This window comes from Saccopteryx leptura, chromosome 10 (genome assembly GCF_036850995.1).
Source record: "Saccopteryx leptura isolate mSacLep1 chromosome 10, mSacLep1_pri_phased_curated, whole genome shotgun sequence".
Lineage (NCBI taxonomy): Eukaryota > Metazoa > Chordata > Mammalia > Chiroptera > Emballonuridae > Saccopteryx > Saccopteryx leptura.
In genome coordinates, this window is record NC_089512.1 from 49,480,624 (window position 1) to 49,500,096 (window position 19,473).

Below are 19,473 nucleotides of genomic sequence, written 5' to 3' on the forward strand. Positions count from 1 at the left end.
TTTATGAGGCCAACATAACCCTCATACCAAAACCAGGCAAGGATGGCACAAAAAAAAAAAACTACAGACCAATATCTCTAATGAATACAGATGCTAAAATACTAAACAAAATACTAGCAAATCGAATACAACAACATATTAAAAAAATAATACATCATGATCAAGTGGGATTCATCCCAGAATCTCAAGGATGATTCAACATACGTAAAACGGTTAACGTAATACACCATATCAACAAAACAAAGAACAAAAACCACATGATCTTATCAATAGACGCAGAAAAGGCTTTTGATAAAATGCAACACAATTTTATGTTTAAGACTCTCAACAAAATGGGTATAGAAGGAAAATATCTCAACATGATAAAGGCCATATATGATAAACCATCAGCTAACATCATATTAAATGGCACTAAACTGAAGGCTTTCCCCCTTAAAGCAGGAACAAGACAGGGTTGTCCATTCACTCCACTCTTATTTAATGTGGTACTAGAGGTTCTAGCCAGAGCAATCAGACAAGACAAAGAAATAAAAGGCATCCATATCGGAAAAGAAGAAGTAAAGGTATCACTTTTTGCAGATGATATGATCCTATACATCGAAAACCCCAAAGAATCCACAAACAGACTACTAGAAACAATAAGCCAATACAGTAAGGTCACAGGATACAAATTAACATACAGAAGTCAATAGCCTTTCTATATGCCAACAATGAAACAATTGAGAACGAACTCAAAAGAATAATCCCCTTCACGATTGCAACAAAAAAAATAAAATACTTAGGAATAAACATAACAAAGAATGTAAAGGACTTATATAATGAAAACTATAAACCATTGTTAAGGGAAATTGAAAAAGATATAATGAGATGGAAGAATATACCTTGTTCTTGGTTAGGAAGAATAAATATAATCAAGATGGCTATATTACCCAAAGCAATATACAAATTTAATGCAATTCCCATCAAAATTCCAATGACATTTTTTAAAGAAATAGAGAAAAAAATCATCAGATTTATATGGAACTATAAAAAACCCAGAATAGCCAAAGCAATCCTAAAGAAAAAAAAATGAAGCTGGGGGCATTACAATACCTAACTTCAAACTATATTATAGGGCCATGACAATTAAAACAGCATGGTATTGGCAGAAAAATAGACACTCAGACCAATGGAACAGAATAGAAAGTCCAGAAATAAAACCACATATATATAGTCAAATAATTTTTGATAAAGGGGCCAACAACACACAATGGAGAAAAGAAAGCCTCTTCAATAAATGGTGCTGGGAAAACTGGAAAGCCACATGCAAAAGAATAAAACTGGACTACAGTTTGTCCCCCTGTACAAAAATTAACTCAAAATCGATCAAAGATCTAAACATAAGACCTGAAACAATTAAGTACATAGAAGAAGACATAGGTACTCAACTCATGGACCTGGGTTTTAAAGAGCATTTTATGAATTTGACTCCACAGGCAAGAGAAGTGAAGGCAAAAATTAATAAATGGGACTATATCAGACTAAGAAGTTTTTGCTCAGCAAGAGAAACTGATAACAAAATAAACAGAAAGCCAACTAAATGGGAAATGATATTTTCAAACAACAGCTCAGATAAGGGCCTAATATCCAAAATATACAAAGAACTCATAAAACTCAACAACAAACAAACAAACAATCCAATAAAAAAATGGGAAGAGGACATGAACAGACACTTCTCCCAGGAAGAAATACAAATGGCCAACAGATATATGAAAAGATGCTCATCTTCTTTAGCTATTAGAGAAATGCAAATCAAAACTGCAATGAGATACCACCTCACAACTGTTAGATTAGCTATTATTAACAAGACAGGTAATAGCAAATGTTGGAGAGGCTGTGGAGAAAAAGGAACCCTCATACACTGTTGGTGGGAATGTAAAGTAGTACAACCATTATGGAAGAAAGTATGGTGGTTCCTCAAAAAACTGAAAATAGAACTACCTTATGACCCAGCAATCCCTCTACTGGGTATATACCCCAAAAAGTCAGAAACATTGATACGTAAAGACACATGCAGCCCCATGTTCATTGCAGCATTGTTCACAGTGGCCAGGACATGGAAACAACCAAAAAGCCCATCAATAGATGACTGGATAAAGAATATGTGGCACTGGCCCTGGCCGGTTGGCTCAGCGGTAGAGCGTCGGCCTAGCGTGCGGAGGACCCGGGTTCGATTCCCAGCCAGGGCACACAGGAGAAGCGCCCATTTGCTTCTCCACCCCTCCACCGCGCTTTCCTCTCTGTCTCTCTCTTCCCCTCCCGCAGCCAGGGCTCCATTGGAGCAAAGATGGCCCGGGCGCTGGGGATGGCTCTGTGGCCTCTGCCCCAGGCGCTAGAGTGGCTCTGTGGCCTCTGCCCCAGGCGCTAGAGTGGCTCTGGTCGCAACATGGCGACGCCCAGGATGGGCAGAGCATCGCCCCCTGGTGGGCAGAGCGTCGCCCCATGGTGGGCGTGCCGGGTGGATCCCGGTCGGGCGCATGCGGGAGTCTGTCTGACTGTCTCTCCCCGTTTCCAGCTTCAGAAAAATGAGAAAAAAAAGAAAAAAAAAAAAAAAGAATATGTGGCACATATACACTATGGAATACTACTCAGCCATAAGAAATGATGACATCGGATCATTTACAGCAAAACGGTGGGATCTTGATAACATGATATGAAGCGAAATAAGTAAATCAGAAAAAAACAGGAACTGCATTATTCCATACGTAGGTGGGACATAAAAGTGAAACTAAGAGACATTGATAAGAGTGTGGTGGTTACAAGGGGAGGGGGAAAGGGAGAGGGAAAGGGGGAGGGGAAGGGGCACAAAGAAAACTAGATAGAAGGTGACAGAGGACAATCTGACTTTGGGTGATGGGTATGCAACATAATTGAACAACAAGATAACCTGGACTTGTTATCTTTGAATATATGTATCCTGATTAATTGATGTCGCCCCATTAAAAAAATAAAATTATTTAAAAATTAAAAAAAAATTCTCAACAAAATATTCTGGGAAGACAAGGTTGGTACAATATTCACAAATCAATCAATGTGATTCATCACATAAACAAAAGGAAGGACAAATAACACATGATAATATCAATAGATGCAGAAAAAAGTTAAAAGCAATGCCCTTAAGATCAGGAACAAGGTAGGGGTACCCCCTTTCACCACTCTTATTCAATATAATTCTGGAAGTCCTAGCCGCAGCAATCAGACAGGAAGAAGAAATAAAAGGCATCCAAACTAAAAAGAAGAAGTAAAACTATCATTATTTGCTGATGATATAATACTGTGCATAAAAAACCCTAAAGTTGCAGTAAAAAAACTACTGGATCTGATAAAAGAATTCAGCAAGGTGGCAGGATATAAAATTAATACTCAGAAATCAGAGGCATTTTTATACACCAACAATGATCTGTCTGAAAGAGAAATTAAGAAAACAATCTCCTTCACTATTGCAACAACAACATCAAAAAAATACCTAGGAGTAAATTTAACCAACGAGGTTAAAGACTTGTACTCGGAAAATTATAAAACATTGATAAAAGAAATCAAGAAAGATACAAACAAGTGGAATCATATACCATGTTCATGGCTAGGAAGAATAAACATTATTAAAATGTCCATATTACCCAAAGTAATTTATAAATTCAATGTAATTCCTATTAAAATACCAAGGACATACTTAAAAGATATAGAATATTCCAAAAATTCATATGAAACCAAAAAAGAACACGAATAGCCTCAGCAATTTTGAAAAAGAAGAATAAAGTGGGTGGTATCACACTTCTGGACGTCAAGTTATACTACAAGGCCATTGTACTCTAAACAGCTTGGTACTGGCATAAGAACAGGCATATAGATCAATGGAATAGAACAGAGAACTCAGAAATAAACCCACACCTTTATGAGAAATTGATATTTGACAAGGGTGGTAATAGCATACAATGGAGTAAAGACAGTCTCTTTAAACAAATGGTGTTGGGAAAATTGGACAGCTACCTGGAAAAAAATGAAACTAGAACACCAACTTACACCAATCACGAAAATAACTCAAAATGGATAAAAGACTTAAATGTATGTCATGAAACCATAAGCATCCTAGAGGAAAACATAGGCAATAAGCTCTCCGACATCACTCGCAACAATATATTTGCTGATTTGTCCCCATGCGCAAGGGAAATAAAGGACAGGATAAACAAATGGGACTATATCAAACTAAAAAGCTTTTGCACAGCTAAAGACAACATGAACAAAATAAAAAGGCAAACAACACAATGGGAGAACATATTCGACAATATGTTTGATAAGGAGTTAATAACCAAAATTTATAAAGAACTTGTAAAACTCAACACCAGGAAGATAAACAATCCAATAACAAAATGGACAAAAGAAATGAATGGACACTTCTCCAAAGAGGACATACAGATGGCCAATAGGCATATGAAAAAATGCTCAATATCACTAATCATTAGAGAAATGGAAATTAAAACCACCACAATGATATATCACCTCACACCAGTCAGAATGGCGCTCATCAATAAAACAACACAGAATAAGTGCTTCTGAGGATGTGGAGAAAAGGAACCCTCCTGCACTGCTGGTAGGAATGCAGACTGGTGCAGCCACTGTGGAAAACAGTATGGAGATTTCTCAAAAAATTAAAAATCAAACTGCCTTTTGACCCAGCCATCCCACTTTTAGGAATATATCCCAAGAACACCACATCAATGATTCAAAAGGAGAAATGCACCCCCATGTTTATGGCAGCATTGTTCACAATAGCTAAGATCTGGAAACAGCCCAAGTGTCCATCAGTGGACAAGTAGATTAAAAAGCAGTGGTACATATACAAAATGGAATACTATGGGACCACGAAAAAGAAGGAAATATTACTGTTTTCGACAACATGGATGGAACTGGAAACTATTATGTTAAGTGAAATAAGCCAGGCAGAGAAAGAAAAATATCATATGACCTCACTCATCTGAGGAATCCAACAAACAACATGAACTGAGGAGCGGAATAGAGATGGAGGCGGGATCAAAGGATCCAGAAGGAAAGAGGACAAACTAAAAGGGGATGATAGGGCAATAGGATGGGAGGAGAACTGAAAAGCAAATCCTGGAGGGAAGTGGGGAGGGCGTTATGGGAAGGGGGACGGGGGAATGTACTGGGAGACATGGGGAGGGGAGGATGTATTCGGGGAGACACTAGAATCTCTGTAAACACAATAAATTAATGATGAATAAATATATAAATAAATACATACATACATACATAACGAAGACACAGGGAGAAGGACCTAAGTGCAGAGGTGTGGGCATGTTTTGTACAAGGATGTTTAAATGAACAAAACATATGACATAAGATTTATTCTATTGATGAATATTGGCACTTTTCAGCTAACTTTCCTATTTTCTTTCTGGAAACTTGATTGTTGTAGAAATTTCTTTCATGGTAACCCAAAAGGGGAATAAGGATTTATGCATAAAGATGCTCATTGCCGTATTATTTATGATAGGAAATAACATAACATTTGGAAACTAAATATATTATGGGATAGCTACCAAATAGAATATCATGCAATCATTGATAATCACATCTGTGGAGGCCCAGTAATGATACTTGAAAATGTTTATGATGAGATTAAATTTACAATAGACATTGCTTGTACAGGATGATGTCAATTCTATTAACTAGCAGGGTTAGAGCAAGGGTGAATCCCTGTTATATTGTGTTAACACTAAACAGCGGATGATATTTATTATGTTCGGTATTTCCCAAGATTTCAACAATGAGAACATCTTGGTTTTATAGTAGGGAAAATAAAAACTAACTGCACTAATTTTTTTTATTATTAATTTTAATTTATTCTGTTTACATGGATTCAAGTGTCCCACTGAATACAACTCCCTCACCCCCATCCCTGTGCCCCCCCCCCCAATCCCTCTTGCCTCCTTCCCCTCAACACCCTCCCCCTTCCCTCTAGGATTTGCCGTCTTGCTACCTATATCTCTGTATTATGTATATATAATTTCACGAATCCCTTTACCTTCTCTGATCCCATCCCCTCATCCCCCCTCCGTCCAACATCTGCCCCTCTGGTCCCCGTGATCTCTCCTCTGCCTCTATTTTGTTCTGTAGTCCACAGTGTTCATTATATTCTACATATAAGTGAGACCATATGATATTTGTCTTTCTCTGCCTGACTTATTTCACTTAGCAAATAGTCTCCAGGTCCATTCATGCCATCGCAAAAGGTAAGATTTCCTTCTTTTTTTTTTTATGGCCACATAGTACTAATTTTTAAAAACAACAACAAAAAATAGGTTTATTCCATTGGAAAAAATCTTTTAAAAAGAAATACCTTCCACATTCTTAGTATATATTTTGTTTTTGTTTTTAAAGAAAAGTGAGTTTGGAATTCCTTTCTTGGTATATTCTAAACTGCCTCATCCTCTACTTCCCATTCCAAATGGCTCTACCCTCTGCCCCATTTGCATTGATTGCTTATTCTGGTCAAGTAAGTCAGAATATTAATATTTCTTTGCTCTAATTCTGAGGAAAAGATATTATGCATGAGAGTGCCCCAAACAGTGCATATTCTCATTGATTCTGATCAGAGCATGATATCCATAAAACACCCAGAATTACCAATGTCACTGGCTGTGGTGCAGAGAGCAGACTGCAAATAGCAAAATCCCATTATGAGCCCAGTGCTTCAGGATTTGGACTCAGAATCTAGGGCAGTGCTGGGTTAAGAGTTATCCTCTGGATAAGATGCAAGAGGCATACGACCTTGTGGGCAGGCATTGGCCCCAGTGGGCTTTTCAGGGGCTGTAGGCACACATTCAAATGTCTACAGCCTCAAGGAGAAAACCTAGGGGTTTCCTCCCTGATGCTGTAGTTGAGCAAGAGGGCGTGATGGGGTCTGGGGAGACCTGGAGAGTAGAATCTGTCTGAAGAGTACAGCTGCCACTCAGATACCACCAACTGCTACAAGCCCAGATCTGCCTATTTTTAGAATCAAGCATAAAAGCTGGATTTTCACATGAAATCTTTTAGTTTTTAAATGTTGAAATGTATTCCATTGTTTCATTTGTTTTCATAAAAACTTAAATACAGACCAAGAAAGAACAATTTTGGGAATATGACCTGTGAACCCTGAGCTGCAAATGTCAAGCTAGTTTATTGGAGATCCAGAATGCTGAATGTGATATAATGACTCTGGAGTAGACACCTTTTGGGGTACCTGCTCAGCTCACAACAAGCTTCCTTCTCTGAGAACCAACAATCACCCAGATGAGCCCTGGCAGCCACAGTTATACCATATAACCCCAACTCCCAGGCACATGTGATCAGATCAAAGGTTGTCACCTGACCCAAAATGGGCCAATCAGTCCAATTCTCTTTTCTGCAAAACTGGAGTTGACATTGGTGCAGTTAAGACAGTCTGTTGCTCTTGTGAACTGAAGGGATGGGGAAGTGGGGCTGAAGCTGCACAGGGGAGGCGTTGCTCATCTCTAAGCATGAAGGGTGGGAGGGATGGAAGAAGGCAGCAGACAAATGCAATGACTGTGTGCTGGGACACTGAGATCTACATGCACAAAGATGCATTTAAACCTTTACCTCGCACCATACACAAAAATTAACTCAAAATTGATGACAGTCCTAAATATAAGAGCTAAACTGGAGTGTAGAAAAGAAAGGCTTGTAACATAAATAATTTTTGGCAAATTTACTTTCTCTAAAAACAAAGAGACTTTTAGGAGAACTTACTTTTTCTAAAAGTAAGTTACTCCCTATTGGCCTTGAGGCTGGTTTCCCAGACTGTGGCCTTGGGGGCTAGCTTTGGGAAGTAGCAGGTGTTCTCAGAATGTTTCTCCCTGAATTAACCCTATAAATAAACATTGTATAAAACCTGTTTCACTGCTTTGTTTTACTGTTTACTGTTCTCCCCTCCCCATTCCTCAATTAGTATGTAATTCCCCCTATAAAACCTAACCCCAAACTGTGTTCAGGGCCGCATTGATTTGAATGACTTAGGTTTCCATGTGGTCCACGTAGTGGCAAATTAAAGACTCCTAATTTCTTAATTTGGCTAATTGATTGATTGTGTGGCAAACCATCTTATCACACTGTTCCAATACAACAAAAGCTCTTAAACTCTTAGGAGAAATCATAGGAGAAGAGTTTTGTGATCTTTTTTTTTTTTCATAGAGAGAGAGGGATAGACAGGGACAGACAGACAGGAAAGGAGAGAGATGAGAAGCATCAATCATTAGTTTTTCATTGCGCGTTGCAACACCTTAGTTGTTCATTGATTGCTTTCTCATATGTGCCTTGACCGCGGGCCTTCAGCAGACCGAATAACCCCTTGCTGGAGCCAGCGACCTTGGGTTCAAACTGGTGGGCTTTTAGCTCAAACCAGATGAGCCCGCGCTCAATCTGGTGACCTCGGGGTCTTGAACCTGGGTCCTCTGCATCCCAGTCCAATGCTCTATCCACTGTGCCACCGCCTGGTCAGGCAAGCTTTGTGATCTTGAGCTAGTCAAAGATTTATTAGATATGACACCAAAGGCACAATAATTAAAGAAAAATGTTGCTAAATTTGACTTAATCAAAATTAAAATGTTTGTGCTTCAAAAGGCACCACTAAAAAAGGAGAAAGTTATAGAAAGGCTGAAAATATCTGTTTATCATATATCTGAGATGTCCAGAATATATAAAGAACTCTTCTAGCTCAATAATAAGAAGAGAAATAATCCAATTTTAAAATGGACTCCAGACCCTAGACCGGTGTTTCCCAACGTGGGGCCCACGCCCCACAGGGGGGCAATTCGATAGTTAAGGGGGGCAATTTGAAAATGGACTCGACACGACTTTAACTCTTTCGCCCCGGGCCATTTAAATGCAATGCTAGATATCGGTGCCAAATTTAACAAAAAATGCAATTCTTAAATAATTGCGGTAAATAATTATTAAGTATAATTTCGTTTGACGAGGCCAAAATATCAACTGGGTGATTGGCGTCGTCAAGTAAACTTTGTCCTGGGTTCACCGCGGAGCGTGCCGTCTGCCGCGGGGAACCCGGACGTTTTAAAAACTCGCTAAACAACGCAGTTATTCTCACCTAATTGGCCCATCGCAACTTCTGTAGTGTTTCACATCATTCAGTTGGTGTTAATTTGAAATAAGTGTCAGTCAAAACTGTTGTAAAAGCTCGTTGATTTAATAAATATACATATATATATTGTATAGATATAATTGGTAAGTATTTGATTTTATTTTTATCAATATTAAACTCTTTATTAAGTACTTCTTGCATCGGGGCTAGAAAGCACTAATATTTTATAAATATTATTGGGGCTATAATAATGCATGCACGACAATTTTAATTTTAGAAGCATAACTTTCCAGAAAATTTTGTCAAGTGGAAAAAATATAGATACCTTTTGATTTGTGGTGGTAGTGTAGTAAATGTGTTATATACATTTAAATAAATATAAATTTTTAGTATACGTTTACTCTATGTCACATTGAATATATATATATATATATATATATATATATATATATATATATTTGTATTTTTCTGAAGCTGGAAACGGGGAGAGACAGTCAGACAGACTCCCGCATGCACCCGGCCGGGATCCACCCGGCACGCCCACCCGGGGCGACGCTCTGCCCACCAGGGGGCGATGCTCTGCCCCTCCGGGGCCTCGCTCTGTCGTGACCAGAGCCACTCTAGCGCCTGGGGCAGAGGCCAAGTAGCCATCCCCAGCGCCCGGGCCATCTTTGCTCCAATGGAGCCTTGGCTGCGGGAGGGGAAGAGAGAGACAGAGAGGAAGGAGGGGGGGTGGAGAAGCAAATGGGCACTTCTCTATGTGCCCTGGCCGGGAATCGAACCCAGGTCCCCCGCACGCCAGGCTGACGCTCTATCGCTGAGCCAACCGGCCAGGGCCACATTGAATATATTTTAACACATATTTTAATATTAGTTTTAATTGATCTTATTTTTATTTCTTATAGCCCATAGTAAAATGAGTGGTGCAAGCAAGAAAAAAACTCGTCAATATTCGGAGGAATATTTAAAATTTGGGTTCATACCCGCTGTTCACAATGAGCGGATTCCTTTTTGTCTTTTATGCCAGCAATGCTTGACCAACGAATCAATGAAACGAGGTCATCTTGAGGCGCATTTGAAGGCGAAACATAGTGCTCATATTAATTCAGATTTGAGTTACTTTAAAACTTTAAAGAAAAATTTTGAATAAAGAACAACATTAAAGTCTCTATTTACTGCTCATACTTCAACTAATAATTGTGTTCTTGAGGCTAGTTATCAAATTTCTTTATTCATCGCTAAAACTGGAGAAAATCGCCCTGGCCGGTTGGCTCAGCGGTAGAGTGTCGGCCTAGCGTGCGGAGGACCTGGGTTCGATTCCTGGCCAGGGCACACAGGAGAAGCGCCCATTTGCTTCTCCACCCCTCCGCTGCGCTTTCCTCTCTGTCTCTCTCTTCCCCTCCCGCAGCCAAGGCTCCATTGGAGCAAAGATGGCCCGGGCGCTGGGGATGGCTCTGTGGCCTCTGCCTCAGGCGCTAGAGTGGCTCTGGTCGCAACATGGCAACGCCCAGGATGGGCAGAGCATCGCCCCCTGGTGGGCAGAGCGTTGCCCCATGGTGGGCGTGCCGGGTGGATCCCGGTCGGGCGCATGCGGGAGTCTGTCTGACTGTCTCTCCTTGTTTCCAGCTTCAGAAAAATGAAAAAAACAAAAAAAACAAAAAACTGGAGAAAATCACACTATAGGAGAGAATTTAATAAAACCGTCAATATCAGCATTTCTTAAAACGGTTCTTGAAAAAGATGACAAAGATGTAAAAGCTATGCCACTCAGTGACAATACTGTTAGCAGAAGAATAGACGAAATGAGTGAGGATATTGAAAAACAACTTATTGAAAAGCTGAAAACAAGAAAATTCTCCTTGCAAATGGATGAATCAACTTTGAGAGACAGTGAGGCAGTATTGATAACTTACGTAAGATATATTGATAAAGGACATTTTGCTGAAGAAATGTTGTTCTGTAAAAGATTAGAAAGCACTACTACCTCCAAAGATATATATAATAAGCTAAAAAACTACTTAGATGTCAATGATACACCAATGAAAAATATAACATCTTGTGCTGCAGATGGTGCTCCCAATATGATGGGCAAGAAAAATGGCTGCTTAAAATTGATGAAAGATGCGATCCAGAAATGATTCTTGTGCATTGTGTTATTCATAGGGAAAACTTGGTAGCTAAAAACATCTCGCCTGTTCTGAATGAAGTATTACATACAGTAATAAAGTGTGTTAATGCTATTAAAGCTAGTGCCAAATGTGAGCGTCTTTTCAAGCTATTTTGTGAAGAATAAAATGAAGACCATGTAAGACTTTTACTTCATACTGAAGTAAGATGGCTATCTAAAGGAAACTGTTTGAAAAGATTTATGGAACTGTTTGATACTCTTAGTGATTTTTTAAGCGACAAATCTGAAATGAAGTATCTGTTAACAATAGATGGTAAAGCATTTGTGCGTTATTTAGCCGATATTTTTGAAAAACTAAATATATTAAATAAGCAACTTCAAGGAACAAATAAAACTCTTGTCGATGCAAAAGCAAAGATATTTGGTTTCATTACCAATATTGAGTTATGTCAGAAACATATTAACAACAAAAACTTTAAACAGTTTCTTTGGCTCCAAAAATGTGAAGTAACTGATATCGCTTTACTTGTTATTGTCAATCATTTGAATATTCTATCGGCTGATTTAAAAGGAAGATTTTCTGATTTAAAACAAATTGATTTCCCAACATGGATGATGCAGCCAATGTTAGTGGATTTGTCTGATATATCAAATATGCAGTATCAAGAAGAACTCGCAGAATTGCAAAATGATGAGTCAGTTAAAGCTTTATTTAATATCAAAGGAGCGATGGCATGGCTTTGTGAGGAAACAGAAATCAAATACCCAAATTCAACCAAATGTGCAAGAAAACTATTGCTACCGTTTCCATCTTCATTTTTAGCTGAATGTGGATTTAGTGCTGTAAATGATTTACTGGTAAAAAAAAGAAATCGGCTGGATATAACACAATGTGGAGACTTGAGACTAAAGCTAACCAAATTGGAACCTAATATAAAATCTCTGTGCAGCAAGCATCAAGCGCAAGGATCACACTAAATTAAAATAATAAATTAATATAGAAAAATCTGTATTAAAATTATTTGGAATTTAAATTTCTGTTTTTCATTATATGTTTTGAAATTTTACTTACTGTGTTTTGTTAACAATTTCATAGTGATTTCTTCCTAGAACCTATCATTTATGTTTATTAAGTGAACAAATCAATTTTTTAATGTTAAAAATTATGTATGTTACATAGGGGGGGACATAAAAATTTTAGAAAGGTTAAGGTGGGGCATGGCACAAAAAAGGTTGGGAAACACTGCCCTAGACCGTGGCTTAGTGGATAGAGCCATCAGCCTGGCACATGGATGTACAAGGTTTGATTCCCAGTCAGGGCACACAGAAGCGACCATCTGCTTTCCCCCTTTCTCTTCCTCTTCCCCTCCTGCAGCCAGTGGCTTGATTGAGCATGGCCACGGGTGATGAGGATGGCTCAGTTGGTTCCAGCATGTCAGCCACCAGCTAAAAATAGCTTGGTACTTGAGCATCAGCCCAAGATGGGGTTTCCAGGAGGATCCCAGTTGGGGTACATGTGGGAGTCTGCCTCACTCATTCCTCCTCTCTCCTAAAATAACAACAACAACAACAGTAATAATACATGGACACCATATTTGAATAGACATTTCAAAGAAGATACAGAAGTGGCTCATAAGCTCATGAAAAGATGCTTAACATCATTATTTACCAGGGAAATGCAAATCATACCCACTAGGATGGTTATAATTTAAAAAGACAACAGTGTTAAAAGAGGATGTGGAGAAATTAGAACCCTCATATACTGCTGGTGGAAATGTAAAATGATACAAGCACTGTGGAAAAGTATGGCAGTTCCTTAAACATAGTTAGCATATGACACAGTGATTTCATACCTACATATATACCCAAAAGAACTGAAAACATATTTTCACACAAAAACTTGTATGTAAATGTTCATAGCATTATTCATACCAAGCTACAATATGGAAACAACCCAAATGTTCATTGGTTAGTAAGTGGATATCAATATATGTTATATCCATGCAATGAAAGATTATTTGTCAATAAAAAGGAACAAAATACTGATGCAGGCCCTGGCCGGTTGGCTCAGTGGTAGAGCGTCGGCCTAGCGTGCGGGGGGACCCGGGTTCGATTCCCGGCCAGGGCACACAGGAGAAGCGCGCATTTGCTTCTCCACCCCTCCACCGCGCTTTCCTCTCTGTCTCTCTCTTCCCCTCCCGCAGCCAAGGCTCCATTGGAGTAAAGATGGCCCGGGCGCTGGGGATGGCTCTGTGGCCTCTGCCTCAGGCGCTAGAGTGGCTCTGGTCGCAACATGGCGACGCCCAGGATGGGCAGAGCATTGCCCCCTGGTGGGCAGAGCGTCGTCCCTGGTGGGCGTGCCGGGTGGATCCCGGTCGGGCACATGCGGGAGTCTGTCTGACTGTCTCTCCCTGTTTCCAGCTTCAGAAAAATGAAAAAAAAAAAAAAAAAATACTGATGCATGCTGTAACATGAATGAATTCCAAAAACATTATGCTAAGCGAAATAAGCCAGACACAAAAGGCAACACATCACATGATTCCATTTATAAGAAATGCCGCCCTGGCCGGTTAGCTCAGTGGCAGAGCGTCGGCCTGGCATGCAGGAGTCCCGGGTTCGATTCCCGGCCAGGGCACACAGGAGAAACGCCCATCTGCTTCTCCACCCCTCCCCCTCTCCTTCCTCTCTGTCTCTCTCTTCCCCTCCCGCAGCCAAGGCTCCATTGGAGCAAAAGTTTGCCCGGGCGCTGAGGATGGCTCCGTGGCCTCTGCCTCAGGCGCTAGAATGGCTCTGATTGCAGCAGAGCAACGCCCCAGATGGGCAGAGCAGTGCCCCCTGGTGGGCAAGCCGGGTGGATCCCAGTCGGGCGCATGCAGGAGTCTGTCTGACTGCCTCCCGTTTCCAACTTCAGAAAAATGCAACCCCCCCCAAAAAAAAAGAAATGTCCATTAAGACAAAAAGTAGATCAGTGGTTGCCTGGGATAAGGAATGGGAAGGGGTCTTGGGACTGATGGCAATATTCTAAAATTGGATTCTGGCAATCATTGTACAACTCTGTAAATTTAATAACAATATAGTTGAATTGTATGATTCACTTAAAATGGGTGAGTTTCATGATATGTAAATTATACCTTAATAAAGTTGTTTTGAAAGATAATTCAGTGGCCCCCAAAAAGAGGCTGCCTGGATTTCCATATCTCTGTTTTTAACATCTGTTTATGTATGTCAGTTGCTCCCCAAAATACTTAGCCAGGCTTTGTTGTTTTTTTAAAAGAAATAAAGAAATATTGGGCAAATATGGATGAAACTAATGGTGGGACCTAAAGAACCACTCCAGTTGAGCCATAAATTTGACTCTAAGTTTCCCAAAAGGCAGAGGAAAGAGGGAAGGAAAGAGGATTAAATACAAGATTCTAGTGCCATTTAAATGAAAGTAAACTGATGGCTTAGCAGAAGGACAACCTTAGCTGACACTAAGTTTTTTTTTGTTTTTGTTTTTTGTATTTTTCTGAAGTTGGAAACGGGAGGCAGTCAGACAGACTCCCGCATGCGCCTGACCGGGATCCACCCGGCACGCCCACCAGGGGCGATGCTCTGCCCATCTGGGCCGTTGCTCTGTTGCAACCAGGGCCATTCTAGCGCCTGAGGCAGAGGCCATGGAGCCATCCTCAGCGCCTGGGCGAACTTTGCACCAATGGAGCCTTGGCTGTGGGAGCGGAAGAGAGAGACAGAGTGGAAGGAGAGGGGGAAGGGTGGAGAAGCAGATGGGCGCTTCTCCTGTGTGCCCTGGCCAGGAATCGAACCCGGGACTCCTGCACGCCAGGCTGACGCTCTACCACTGAGCCAACCGGCCAGGGCCGACACTAAGTTTTTGATTACATGCATCTTGTGGTTTCTTGTAAAGAGGGCATAATGACTTCTAACTTATTCGTCAGTGATGGAAGTGTGAAAATGGATTCCCTACATCAACTCTTTTCTCCTGGACCTCTAATGAGCTCTCATTGTATAATGTGGCTTAAGCGTTTGGGAGGTAGAGTTTGTTTGGGAGGTAGAGTTTGTTTTCTGCTCTTCCCCCATCCATGGTGTGACAGGCTGGGATTTTTAAAATTAGGAACAGGAAAAGGAAGCTGAAGGATAATTGTAATTAAATGGCAAACAAAACAAGTATATAAATCCCAGCTCTGTTATCTTTTACCATCTGACCTTAAAAAAGCAATGAATAAAAAGAAAAGCAATATTTCAAAGGCTTTCTACATACCAGCATTGGGCTGGGAGGTTTTCCGTGTTGATTCATTTAATCCTCACAGTGCCAGTGACTTCACAATAAAGGAATTACTTTTGTCCCCATTTTAAAGATGTGGAAACAGGGGCTTTGGAGTTTATAGGCCTTAGTGCCCTGTCCTAAGATCCAAGAGAGAAGATCAAGTTTTATTTAAAGGCCCAGTGACACCACCTTCTAAGACATTTAAATGGGTTTCAGATCCCCAGCCTCTGCCCTTCTTCACTCACCCTCCTTGTCACTGTAAGAAAGTGAGGGACATCAATTACACTTTAACAAAGATTTCATGGAATTGGAAATATGAATATCCATGCTAACATTAGATAAGAACACGATGAAAACAACACCAGGCTCAGAACACACACATATTATTTCAGGACACAATGGATAATTTTTCCTTTTTGTTCCAAGACCCTGGAGTTATTAAGCCTTGAGGAAGGCACTTTTGAAGACCAGTTTATCTAGACTGCTCTCTTCCTGAGAAAGAAAAAAAAAGTTAGCTGTGATATTGAAGTAATAAGAGAGCAGGCAGAAGAGAAAGGAGAGGCAGATGTGATGTTCTCAAGAGAAAGCTCCTTGGTAATTAGAAGCTTCTTTAAGGCCTCTGTCCCTTTCACTCAAATGACTCCGTGCCTGACTGTGCAGCGGCCAAACGGCTCACCTGGGGCTCCTCAGCGCCACCTGCTGGTGAAGCCCTCTTGCTGGTTCTGGGGCCAGACTTGTCTCGACACAAGAGTATGCATGTAACAAGAGCACAGCTGAGTGTAAATCAGTCTGGCTGCCAGTTCCATTCTGATATTCATTCATTGATTCATCATTTACTCATCCATCCACCCATTTATCCATTCATTCTCCCTTACTTCCATTCATCCAAAAGATCTTTATTAAAAGATCAGGTATAGATGGTATGATAGCTAAAGAACAGACACAAGCCTTGCCTTCATGGAACTTACAGCCTATACTGGTGGTTCTCAATCTTGGCTTCCTGGCAGTCTTTTAAAATATAAAGAGACATTTGCTTCAGAGAGGAGGCAGTAAAGGTTCTTTTCCCTATTATTTTGCTAAGTACCAATAAAAACCCTGGAAATTATATTGAAAAGAAACATAAGATGACTCTGAAAGATGGACAGGCAAAGGCAGCCCAGATAGGAAACTGGGGACCCAAAGAATGACATAGTAGTTAATTTTCTAGGGTTTTACGTGGCCACATATATCTGAGATCCTTAGCTAGAGAAGTTGGTTATTCAGAAAAGCTGTGCCCAATGGTACAGACAAAATAAAACCACCCCACCAAAAGCCTGCTGTGTCTATCCAAAGGACCAAGAAAGGGGCAGCCTAGCAAAAAAGAAAACTTCTAGGCAATAGGTTATCTACTTCAGCCAAACACCATAGAAAACACTGGAGCCCCATTCCCTACCCAGCCAGCAAAGGCCAAGTGGGGAGCACCCTTATCAGGCTGCAACAAAGTGCCCAACATCCCTGCTGGGATGGTGTTCTGGGACTTTTGTCCCCATTAGGTGGAGACCAGCACTGTCTCCCAGCCCCCACAGTGTCAGTGGAGGACACATGGGGAGCAGTAAAGAGGCATATCTTACAGCCAGGGATTATTCCTGGAAGCCTAGTGAGGAGCAAGAACAGCCCCCCACATCAGCAATAAACACTATTCTCCCTTCAGGTGTCACAGAAGCCAAGCAGGGAACCTGGACTTCTACTCCCACCTTAAAGTAATGAGGCAGTGCACCCTCTCTCCACTGCCATCTGCATCCTCTGCCACATCCACTATCACATACAGCCAGATAAAACAGAAGACTTAAATATGATCCAGAGTCTTGTAACATAATACCTAACATGTTTGCATTTCAATTGTGGGAAGATTTCATATAAAATTTAAAAAAAACAATCAATCAGATACCAATGCCAAGATTATAGAGAAGATAGGATTATCTGGAAAACATTTTAAGATAATCATCATAAAAATGCTTCAATGTGCAAATGTGAACATACTTGAAGCAAATGGAAAAATAGAAAGTCTCAGCTAAGAAACAGAAGATGAAAAAAAGAACCAAGTAGAAATTTTAGAACTGAAAAATCTAATAACTGAAATAAAAACTCAGTGGTTGGGCATAACAGCAGGATTTAGAGAACAGAGGAAAGAATCAGTGAACTGGAAGAAAGAACAATAGAAATTAGACATAACAATAGAAATTACCCAATCTGAACATCAGAGGGAAAACAGACTGGAAAAAAAAATGAACTGAGTCCCAAGGACCTGTGGGACTATAACAAAATATCTAACATTCATGTAATCATCTTGGAAGGAGATGAGAAAAGGAGTGGGGATGAAAATGTGCGTGAAAAAATAAGGGCTGAAAATCTCCTAAATTTGTAAGAGACATAAATCTACAGAATCAAGAAGCTGAGTGAACCTCAAACCCCTCCCAACCCACATCAAGACACACAATAATTAAACTTCTGGAAACTAAAGGCAAGGAAAAAATCTTGAAAGCAGCCAAAGAAAAAAAATACCTTTCCATGATAAAAATGGCAACAGATTTCTCATCAGAAAATATAGAGATGAGAAGGAAGTGACACGATCTTTTTCATCTGCTGAAAGAAAGAATTGTCAACCCAGAATCTTATACTCAGTGAGAATACCCTTAAAGAATGAAATAAAAACATTCCCAGAGGAATAACTTGTACAGACTCAGCATGCTGAAAACTATAAAATGCTGATGAAAAAAGTAAAAGATCTAAATAAATAGAGATACATGGTGTTCACAGACCAGGAGACTCAGCATAGAAAAATGTCAATACTCCCTAAATTGATGTACAGATTTCATGAAATTCTTATCTAAATCTCAGCGAAATCTCTTGTAGATATGGACAAGACTATTCTAAAATTTATATGAAAAATCAAAGAAACTAAAATAGCTAAAATAATTTTGAAAAAGAATAATAAAATGAGAAAAATCAGTTTACCAAATTTCAAGACATACAACTACAGGAATCAAGAGTGGTATTGGTAGAGGGGTAGACACAGACCAATAGAACAGAACAAAGATACAAGAAATAGACTCACATAAATATGCTCAAGAGATTTTTGACCAAGGTGCAAAATCAATTTAACTGAGGAAAGGGCCCTTTCAAAAAATGGTACTAGAACAGCTGGGCATCCATAGACAAAAAACTGAACCTCAGTCAAAACCTCATTAAAATGGTAACACAAAAATGGTTCATAGACTTACACATAACACCATAAAAACTTTAGAAAAATACATTAGAGAAAACTTCAGGGTCTAAGATTAGGCAAAAAGTTCTTATACTTGACATCAAAAGCATGGCCCATAAAAAGAAATATTGATAAAATGGATCTATCCTTCAGTTATTTACTTATCTCCATTATAATCTTCACTGGGTCTACATGTCTCTTATACCATCATACACTTCATATATTTTTAAATGGGTCCACTTATTTTTAGCTTAAGTTTACTTCACTACAACATATGAAAAACCAGTCATCTATTTTTTTTGGTCATACATAGAAGGTTCCATTAAAATAAATAGGATGACAATAAAACAATGTGACTAAGTTTTAGCCAGACATTTTGAGGAAGGCTCTTCTTTCTTTAAAAGAAAGATACGCAAGAGTAAGAGAGGTGTTCGAGACAGACCTACCAGCACCAAATGGATACTCTCCTGGAGATAATCTGAAGGACTGAAAACCAGTGGGAGCCAATATTAATTAATGCCACATCTGTATACCATTTAGACCACTTCAGGTACCAACTAAAAGGTGGTAAACACTGTTTTAAATATCATCATACATACAATTAATTTTCTCCTAAATGCCTTTAAGAAAAAGTTCAAATTTCTTAAGCTATTGGCATGACATTGCCTTCATATCTGATCCCT

The 19,473-nt window shown here is 39.7% G+C and overlaps 1 protein-coding gene and 1 non-coding gene across 3 annotated transcripts in view; one reads left to right on the forward strand and one right to left on the reverse strand.

The window, feature by feature from the left end:
• Window positions 1–19,473, reverse strand: part of HRH1 (histamine receptor H1) — a 112,148-nt gene that overhangs the window by 15,668 nt on the left and 77,007 nt on the right. The gene's annotated exons all lie outside the window — the stretch shown is intronic.
• On the forward strand, window positions 13,334–13,410 carry TRNAA-AGC (transfer RNA alanine (anticodon AGC)). Its single transcript has one exon. It is a non-coding gene; the product is annotated as a tRNA-Ala (tRNA).